This window comes from Cnephaeus nilssonii (assembly GCF_951640355.1).
Source record: "Cnephaeus nilssonii genome assembly, chromosome: 1".
NCBI lineage: Eukaryota > Metazoa > Chordata > Mammalia > Chiroptera > Vespertilionidae > Cnephaeus > Cnephaeus nilssonii.
Genome location: NC_137072.1, coordinates 67,891,308 through 67,901,929, shown reverse-complemented (window position 1 = coordinate 67,901,929; position 10,622 = coordinate 67,891,308). Strand labels below are relative to the sequence as shown.

General features: G+C 35.5%; 1 pseudogene across 1 annotated transcript; it reads left to right on the top strand.

Moving 5' to 3' along the window:
• Positions 1–9,663: 9,663 nt before the first annotated feature.
• On the top strand, positions 9,664–10,251 carry LOC307100171 (large ribosomal subunit protein uL6-like; annotated as a pseudogene). Its single transcript has one exon. The product of its transcript is annotated as a large ribosomal subunit protein uL6-like (transcript).
• The last annotated feature ends 371 nt before the right edge of the window (positions 10,252–10,622 follow it).

Below are 10,622 nucleotides of genomic sequence, written 5' to 3'. Positions count from 1 at the left end.
GTGGGGCCACAGAGTGATGGGACAGGCCCAGTGCTTCAACAGGTTGTGTGTGGAGGGTGCCTACTGTGCACCTGAGGTGGGGAAGAATGGTCCCTTTTCTAAAACTGCACAGTTCAATCACTGTCTGAGTCTCTGCCAAGAGCTTCTCCAGAAAAAGCGTTCCCCATAGGTCCCTGTTGGGTGCAGCCTCAGACCCTCTGCAGGACCCACGCACAACAGAGTGACATGGCCAGCAGTTGGAGGACCGAGCAGTGTACTCCCCAGGCTGGTGCTGTAACAATAAGAGTGCTGGATCCTGGGAAGGTGGCATCTGGGTCTCTAGCAGACTCTTTTTTCTCCAAGGAGGACTGAATCCCCACGGATTTTCACCGCCAAATGCTGTGCAGGCTCCTCTTTTCATCTCTGTTGCTCTGGCTTGGGGATCCCTGCATGGGGTTGAGACCCCTCACTCTTGCGGGGAGGGAGTTTTGCAGCGGAGATATCCCTCCCTCCAGCTTCTCAGTTACCATGCTTGGGTGTTGGGGCCAGCCCTTTCTGTGTCTCCACCCTTTTTATCAGTCTCTGTGTGGCTTCTTCTGTAAATCCTTGGTTATAATAGTTCAGTTCAGCTAGAGTTCAGTTGGTTATTCAGGTTGATTGCTCCATACTTTAGCTGTAATTCTGGCTTGGTGCTGAGACCAGTGAGTGTAGCTTCCAGCTACTCTGCAGCTATCTTGAAATCCCCTAGAGTAACTTGGATTTAAAGGTCATAATTGCTGGCCCAGCTGGTATGACTCAGTGGTGGATTGTCGACCTATGAACTAGGAGGTCATGGTTCAATTCCCGGTCAGGGCATATGCCCAAGTTGTGGACTCTATCCCCATTGTGGGGTGTGCAGGAGGCAGCCTATCAATGATTTTCTTATCATTGTTTCTATCTCTCTCCCTCTCTCTCTTTCTTTCTGAAATCAATAAAATTTTTTTAAAGGCAAGAAATGTTTAATTGTGTGTTTATTAAAATAAAATGCTTTTTAAAATGCCAAGGGAGCAGTTAGATGTAGAGGCTCTGGTAAAAATGTCTTGAATCATAAACAGTGCAAGTGAGCAATACTGCTTTCCAAGAATAAGAGAACTTGATACAGCAAAAGGAATAGACAAAAAGAGCACTTCAGTTTTCCCCCCAGATATATACTAGATAAAAGCCAAGTGCTATACCATTTTTTCCTCAATACTTCCATTATAACAAAAAAGGATTGTGAATCAAAGGGTGCTCAACCTCAGAGTATAATGGTTCCCAGTGTTCATTTATCTAGAATAGGAAATTGACACATGTACCACTTTGAAAAATTATGATTTATGTCACTAGTTCATTGTTTTCCTTCCTCTACCATCACCCAAGACTACCTTCTGTTTGAGGGCAAACCCAGTACCAAACACCTGCGTGGCAGCTATGGTCTCTGCTTCTCGTTCACATGATGTTAGCCTGATCCATCTGCAAGATGAGTTTGTGTGCCAGTCCTGATTATTCAGATGGGACTAGACTCTTTAGAAATTTTTAAGAATTGAAGGAACAGTAAGTAGCTTTTCTTCTCCCTCTGCTTTCTTTGATCTAAATGTCTTATTGGGGTTTTTATCACCATCTTTTCTCTGATAAGAGTAACCTCACATATCAATGAGACTTTACTTGATCTAGGGCCAACTAGCCCTTGTGGGGTAATTAACTGGCATACTGATTGGCAAAAACCCAGCCCAAATTTTTGTAGGTGATTTTTGGCACAGGTAATTGTCTACTTGTGAATAATTTCTAAAATTGTGGTCAGCAGAAGGTAAATGATATTTTGATTCTGAAGCATCTTACAAATAAATTACCACATAAAATTATAAATGCCAAGGAATTTGATTTAAAATTTAAAATATTTTTTACCAATCTAGATTCTGGCACATAGGAAAATTATTTCTGAATATTTAAAATAAGTTTCCTATATATTGTAACTATGTTTACAATTTTTACTTCACATATAAAGGTTTTATTATTTCTTTTCCTAAACAATGAGGTGGTAGCATGGACATATTTTTGTTAGCTTCTTCATTTATTTTTTAAAAACTATCTATTGAGCTCCTCTAATATATAAACAACTATGTGAGTGGCGGGGGTTTACTCTTTGATGCATAGAATATTACCTGTAAAATCACAGATAACAAAAGGTTACAAAATTAAATTAATCAAGAGACAGCTATTAAACTCATTGAATTATACAGTTAAATTATATGCATTTTACTGTATGTAAATTTTATTTTATTGTCTATAAATTATACCTCAATAACTCTGACTTTAAATTAAAGAAGCAATATTGAGCATCTAAAAATTACCAAAATCATGTTGGTTGCTAGAGCTACAGGGATAACTCAGATTTAGTTCTAACTTTTAAAACCTCACAATCAAATAACTAATATAGTAATTAAAATAAAAGTTGACCACTTACTAGTACAAAATACAAGAATGGAAGCATTTTAAAGGAGAATGTACTACATAAGGAGTATTCAACTAATTCTTGAAAGTTAAGAGAGAGATATTTAGGGAGATAAGATCTAAGTACTAAACTCCTTATAATATGTAAATCATCCCACTCATTTACGTTTTACTTTTGAATGATCACAAACCTCTTCTAGAAGTCCTTCCTTAAATCCCCTGTCTGTATTAATTGCCCTTCTCACAGAATTTTGGCATGTTGCTGTTATGGAAGTTTTACTTTTCTAATACTCCATTAGATTGTTAGTTGCTTCAGGACTCAGTTCTAGGCCTGGCCTGTGAAAATTGATCCACATGTATTTACTTAACTGAACTAAACTGAATAGAAATGATAGCAGAGCTGAGTTGTCAAGGAGTTTTTTAAATAATTGTGTATGGAGAGAATGGAATTTATAGCAGAGAACTGTTGGTCCTGTAATAACAAATTCTGTTCAGGCAACTATAAATGGTTTTATGGTGTCAAGTGCATATGAACCAGGGTGACTGGAAGAGTAGACAAGGAGGGTATTTTCTTTTAAGTACTTTTTTTTAACTTGTAGATTCTAGGAGTCATTGAAGAATTTCAGTCAATGCTATAACATGATTAGATTTGTGTTTTAGATAATTTACTCCCCTATAGAATGACATTAGGAGGATAATTATGGAAGCAGGAATTTGGTCAGGAAGTATTGAAATAATTCAAGCAAGAGGTAATGTGGGCCATAACTAAGACAGAGGCAGTAAAAATAGTGGACCAGGGTTTGATTCAAGAGACAGAATTGCCAAGCATTTAATGACTGGACAGTTATGGTTCTTAAAGAAGAGAAATGTCAAAGGGTAATAATGCATTTTATTTTGTATATGTTGAATTTAAAGTAGGAATTTCTAGTAAAGATGTATAGTAAGCAATTAGTTATATGAGTTTTGTATTCAAAATAAAAAAACAACAACATTAGTTTAAATAGTAGGATCTGAGATCCTTAGGAAAGAAGACAGAGTAAGAGGAGAAGAGCAGAGGACAAGCTGTTAAGTTTTGTCATAGTGTAGTGTGTACACAGAGGAGAATGTAGTGAGGAAGTTCAGGATATTGGGAGATGCAGAAAGAGAATTATAAAGAAATGAAAAATCAACTCAAAATAAAGCAATTATTTTTTTCACAATTTGCTTGGGTTACCTGGATATTCTGGAATATGGGCATGGCTTATCTGAATTTTCTTCATATAGGGTGGCAGTCAAAGTGTCAGCCAGGGCTGAGATTTACATGAAAGCTCAGCTGGGAATGAATTCACTTCCAAGATCACATGGTTGCTGTCAGGACTTAATTCTTCATGGATTGTTGGAATGGGGACCTCAGTTCTTCCTTGACTGTTAGCCAGAGGCTGCTCTCAGTTCCTTGCCAAATGGGCCTCTCCAACATTGCTGCTTCTTTCATCAAATCATGGAAGCCAAAGAAGCAGTAGAGTTTTCTAGCAAGACAGAAGTCACAATCTTTTGAAACCTAATTATGGAAGTGACATCCTATTACTTTTGTTGTATTGGGTAGAAGAATGTCACACTCAAGGGAAGAGCATTACATAAGAGCATGAATTCCAGGAGGTGGGAATCATTAGGGGCAGGCACCTTACAAATCTGTCCATCATAATGGCTAACCTTTTCCAGGACAGTGTGAAGAAGTGTTTCAATGAAAAAGTAGAAGAAAGCAGATCACGGTGGTTGAGAAACACATGTCAAATAAGAAATTGGAGTTTTGTGTAGACAACTTTTTAAGACTTCCTGAGAAAGAAAGGAGAAAGTTAAGGGACTGGGACAAGGAAAGGTTTTCTATGGATGGAGAGAATTGAGTGTGTCTATAGGATGAGAAGGAACTGTTAGAAAGGGAGAGAAAAAGAAAAAAGGAAGGTGCTAACTGATGGAGCACATTACTTGAGAGTGTGTAGAGAATGTGACCATGCCCCAAACAAAGAGAAGGAACATCTTTTCTTCAAAGATAGCACAGAAGAAATTAATTGTAGGCAATGTAGGTAAGTTTGAAAGTCAACAGTTTGACCTGACTTCAAGTTTCTGCTGAAGTAGGAGAAGAGGTGAGAAATAATGTCTTGGTCTAAGAGTCAGAGACAGGCATAGAGTTGAAGAGGGTAGCAGTTTAGAACAGCAGCAGAGGAAGATGGGAGAAGGCATAAGTGACTGAAGCTTGTGTCTAAGATATCTAATTACATCTGAATATATTTACTATGTATAAGCCATTTATAATGTGTGTTATAAATCTTTAACCTTTCTGATTATGGTGATGACATGATGAAAACTGTTTGAAGAATAACTTGGCCATATTGTAAACGGTTGCGTTAGAGAGGGGAGAACTTGGCCTTATTAAGAACATTGAAGCAACTGTGGCTGTAATTCAGGCAGAAGGCAATAAATTCCCAAACCAGGTGAGAGGGTAAGGAAGAGGATGGTTAAATTAAAATGTGACAATAACATTGGAGTGGGTAGATGGTTCTGATAATTGTGTAGGGATGAGAAAAAAAAGGAGGCATAGATTAAGATATTTGAATGATAAATAGGCAGTGCATAAGAACTGAGCTTTGTATCTCTAAACAAATAAAGATTTTAAAGATCCTGCTATTCCTACAGATTTGTTATTCTGTTCAACTCTTATTAACAACACAAAAAGTACAGAAAAAATTAACTATACAATTCAAGAGATAAAGTTCATTTACCAACTAGTAAGGAGATTTATTAGAATTTGTAACTATCATAAAAACCACGGTTACCTGAATGTCCTTAAATGTGAGTCAGTATCAGATTTTGGAAATAATATTTATTTTCTGAGTCATGCTCAGAGAGGGCAAACAGCATGGGATGATACATGTGTGTTAAGAATTTATCTCTTTGAAGTCTCATTTGGAAATCCCTTTGCCCATTATCACTTAAGCATGGCTGAGTGTCCTAGCCTAGTCAAAGACACAAAAAGAGAACAAAAATAGGGTAGTTTTGATTTTTGATAGATTAGAAAGAAAGGTTATGATCTTTGAAAGTTGCTAAATGAAGACATAGAGAAACTTACAGCTGGTAGGTATCTGAAAGACCAATTTAAATTTACATTAGCTTGCATTTAAGTATTAATCATTTAAGCTTTCATTTTCTGTAAGTGGCCTAGACTGTTTGGTGGCAAGTCAAAATTGTAAATAGCAAACTACTCTAAGGCTACCAGGGACTGGATGCTTAATTCATAGTTAAGGCTTGATTAAGTATTAAAGGCAGTAAAAGGGACTTTCTACGATTATCTGATTAGCTTTTAGCATCCAGAGATCTCTTCTCAGTGGAATCTGTGCTCTATAATTAAGGACCAGTAATATAAATATCTAATAGAGATTTTTGATTCATGTACCAACAACACACTCACAAAAGGCAAATTATAGAAAAGCATTTAATAAAGGGTTTGCAATTTTGAATATATAGTGAGTTTTTCTTTAAGAAAAAACTTATTATTATATAAAATTTAATTTTTGAATTTAAGACTATGTGAAAAATTTCTTCACTTTGTTTCTTTGAAAAGTAGAACACTAAAATGTATTTAATTATTTTAAAAAGTTACTGGTAAGTAAATGTGTGTTTATGCTTGGCTCAGATTATCTGCAGAGCTATTCTATGAATGTGTTATATTAAAAAATTTCAATTTTTAATTATTGAAACTGGGAATAGACTTTAGATAATGAATTATAGCATTGTACTCCTAAAACTTATGTAATATTATTAACTAATATTATCCTAATAAATTTAATTAAATACATTGAAATACATGATTAGAATTAATTTTGATGTAAGTTATTTAGATTTTAGATACATAATTCTTATGATCTTATCAGCTTATTTTTAAATTGTGACTTTAAATTTCAACATTCAGGAATATGGTTTTCTATATAACTACTAAATTATAAATTTTTAGAGCTAATAAATGGATTCCTTTGTCCATTTTTAAAATCAAAACATATTTCTTAGGATGTTTGTAGCCTCTCCTTGAAGAGAATTTTATGGTTAAGCAATGTTCTGCATTTCTCTTTTCTGAATGACTTTTCTGAGGAATTAATGCAATGTGTGGCAAAAGTAGGTTTACAGTTGTGAGTACACGAAATACAGAGTTTATTCTTGTATTATTATTTGTTAATTTTTGTACAATTTTCCATACGAACACCTGCACAACTACTTTGCCCCACCCTATACATTGCCATGTATTGTATATCATCAAAGAGGGATACTTTATCAAACAATGTCTATAGAACCCTGCATGGAACTCATTTGGGGAAACAGTTTTTTTTTTGTCTAACTCCTATAGTTTACAGATGAAATAACTGAAGTTCTAGATGTGTAAAATTACTTTCCCAAAGCCATAATTCTACTTAGTGACAGATGCAGAAAGCATAACAACAAAGCTTGAATTTCATCCCTACTGTCTTGGTCTCTTTATGAATGGATCTCTTAAACATTCTAATAACCAACCTCTTTTGATAAATGTATACTAGCATTCTCAATTAGTTGTTTGGGTTAAGTGTCTATGAAATTCAATGTCATATCAGTTATGCATTTGCTTTTAGATGGCACTCCTACCACACTCATTTTAAATTATCCTATATAATGAAGAGGTAATATGCAAATTAACCCTCACACCCTCACAAGATGGCTGCCTACGACCAGGCTGGCAGAGGGGCCGTGAGGGGTGACCAGGCCAGCAGGGGGGCAGTTAGGGGTGACCAGGCCGGCAGAGGGGGCCAGTTGGAGGCCACCAGGCTGGTGTGGGGGGGCAGTTAGGAGCGATCAGGCCAGCACGGAGAAGCAGTGAGGGGTGATCAGGCCGGCAGGGGGGGCAGTTATGGGCGACCCGGAAGGCAGGCAGGCAGGTGAGTGATTAGGAGCCAGCAGTCCAGGGTTGTGAGAGGGATGTCCCTGATTGGAGAGGGTGCAGGCTGGGCTGAGGGAGACCCCTGCCCCCCATGCATGAATTTCATGCACCAGGCCTCTAGTATTTCAATAATAGCCTAGAGCAGTCAACTAAAACACTGATGTATGAACTTAGCAGAAGATTCTTTGTTCATGGATATAATACTCTACTTCAATATGATCATAATTTCTCGGTTCTTTCAAATAGCGTTATACTTTCCTAAATCTTACCAACACTAATTTGTTACCAAAAAAATTGTTACATTCCCTTGCATTCATCTGAAAATGTTTATAATTTAATTCTTGGATATTTTTTTGAAAAGAAGAATCTTTTCAAAACTCTTAAACATTTTTGCCAATTAAAACATATCTTTTTAATTTATGAACATAATTTCTTTCTCAAGGCCACTAATTATCTTCTTTTTTACACATTATAGGCTGATAACCAGTTAATTTTGTTCTTTCAGAGATGCATTGTTTTTGAAATAGTCATGAATTTTTGCAAAGCACAGGTGGATAAAGTGGGACCTCATGCTGCTGCTACTTCTGTCATGGTCCTTTATAAAACAGAAACACTAAATACGGCAATTAGAAAAAAAAAACAACCATCAAATAAAGGATGAGTAATTAAAATGATCAGAAGTTTACAAAATTTGGTCAGCTTTGAAAGTTATATAACAATGACTTACTCCCTACTTTAATTCAAGGTATTCTTGCACTAATTATCATGATGCCCTGGGCCTTTCCTAGCATACTCTTTGTTCTTGGCCAGAGTGCAATGTAAGGTGAGTTCCCTTTAACACCATCCATACAGATTTGAAAACAAGAACACAAAAGGAATCTGGTGAAAAGTATTAGAATGAGTTCCCTTAAGAGGTCTAAATTGTATCTGCTTATTCATTACAATAAACAGTTACTACACCAAATAAGAAAGAAATGACAATGAAATGTTCCAGAAAACTATAAGCTTGTAGATGTTAACCTAGGAAGAAAAGAATATACAATAAGTTTTGAGTATATTCTAAAACTCCCAATTTTTCTATTTATAGTCTGTAAAGCAAAATTCAGAAAAACTATGCATAAAATAATTTTGTACATTATTAACAACACTACTCTAAAGGGGCAGAAATTAGTTCAAACATAGATATACTTTTCTGCCTTCCTTTCTCCTCTTTTCCATGTACTTCCCCTTTTTCCTTCTCTGATCCTCTTCCTCATTTATCCTATCCTCTTCCTTCTCTCTCATATTTTCCTCATCCTTCACTCTTCTTATTCTCTTCTCCATTCTTGTCTCCCTCCTTCTCCTCATGGTCTTGCTCCTTCCTCCGAGAGCCATACTTTATATCTCCAAAAGGATGAATAAGTAGATGCAAAATTTTAGTTTCTTTTTAGAATTTCTTAAAGATCAATCAGTTCTTGGATATGAAGCATCAAGCTTAGTTATACAGATGTAACTAAGATTTTTAGTGAATCTCCTCTCTCTTGTAGATCTTTTTTCTTAGAAAAAAACTAGGAAAAGACTTGATCCCATAGTTCACAGAGAAAGAAGTCAAATGGCTTATAAAATAAACCATTAGTGAGATGCTATTTTAAGCCTATCAGATAAGCAAGGTTATAAATTTGAGGGGGAGAAAAAGGATTAGCCAGGGAAACCACACTCTCATATACTGTTCAGGAGAATATAAATTGGTGAAACCTCTTTGGATCAATGTGGACATATCTCCAAAAAACCCTTAAATATACACATTCTAAGATCCAACAGTTCTATTTTTAGAAATTAAGCCTACAGGTATTTTACACATATGCAGAAAGATGTATAGGGATATTCATTTCAGTATTGATTTAAATATAGAAAGACCCTGGGAAAAAGTTAAGAGTTAAAGATAATTCAAACTGTGGCATATTCATACAAGAATACTATGTAGACCTTAAAATGATGGTGTGGGTTATATGTTTCAATAAAAATCATCTCTAAGATGTTAAGTTAAAAAATAAAATAAACTTCAGAACACTGTACAATAGATTTCCATTTGTATATTTAATAATATAGGAAAAAATATATGTATATATACACACACTTAAGTATAAGATATTCTATTTTCATTAAAAATTATAGAAGCAAAGCTATGTATTAATAGAAGTTGTTGCCCTTTTTACTGTATTAATTTCACATGAGCATATATAATTTTTCTGTTAAATCTTGCATTTAAATACCATCTGAAACTCTAGCTCTATTTTGCTGCATCTACTCAGAGGATGAAGACCATTCTCAGCAATCGAACTGTCAACGTCCCAGAAAATGTTGACATCACTCGGGATACAGTTATTGTGAAGGGTCCCAGAGGAGCCCTTTGGAGGGACTTCAATCACATCAATGTAGAACTCAGTCTCCTTGGAAAGAAGAATAAGAGGCTCTGGATTGACTAATGGTGGGGAAGTAGAAGGAAACTGGCCACCATTCCCACTATCCGCAGTCATGTACAGAACATGATCAAGGGTGTTACACTGGGCTTTCATTTTAAGCTGAGGTCAGTGTATGCTCACTTGCTCATCAACATCGGTATTCAGGAGGATGGTTCTCTTGTTGAAATCAGAAATTTTGGGGGTGAAAAACACATCCACAGCATTCGTAAGAGATCAGGCATTGCTTATTCAGTATCTCAAGCCCAGAAAGATGAGTTGATTCTTGAAGGAAACAACATTGAACTTGTATCAAGTTCAGCCACTTTAATTCAGCAAGCCACAAAACTTAAAAACTAGGATATCAGAAAAATTTTGGATGGAATTCATCTTTTTGAAAAAGGAACAGTTCAGCAGGCTGATGAATAAGATCTAAGTTCTCCAGCTACAGAAACAGCGAGGTGCCAAATGATTCCTGACATTTTTGTGGTGTTTTGAAGATGCAATAAAAACCTTATATTTAAAAAATAAATAAACACTACCTGAAACTCTAAACTAAAATAAATTTTCTTTAATAATTGTCAATATAAAATCTATATTTTATATAGCTTAAATATATATAAATATATTTAAAAAGAAAAACATTTCATTTTGCAAAATAATTTTTTATATAAAATGCTGCTATTTAGACTAACAGTTTGTATCCCTCTCAAATTTATGTTAAAACCTAATCCTCAGTGTTCTGGTATTGGGACAGGTGATTAGTCATGAGGCAATGTCCTCAGGAACAGGATTAGTGT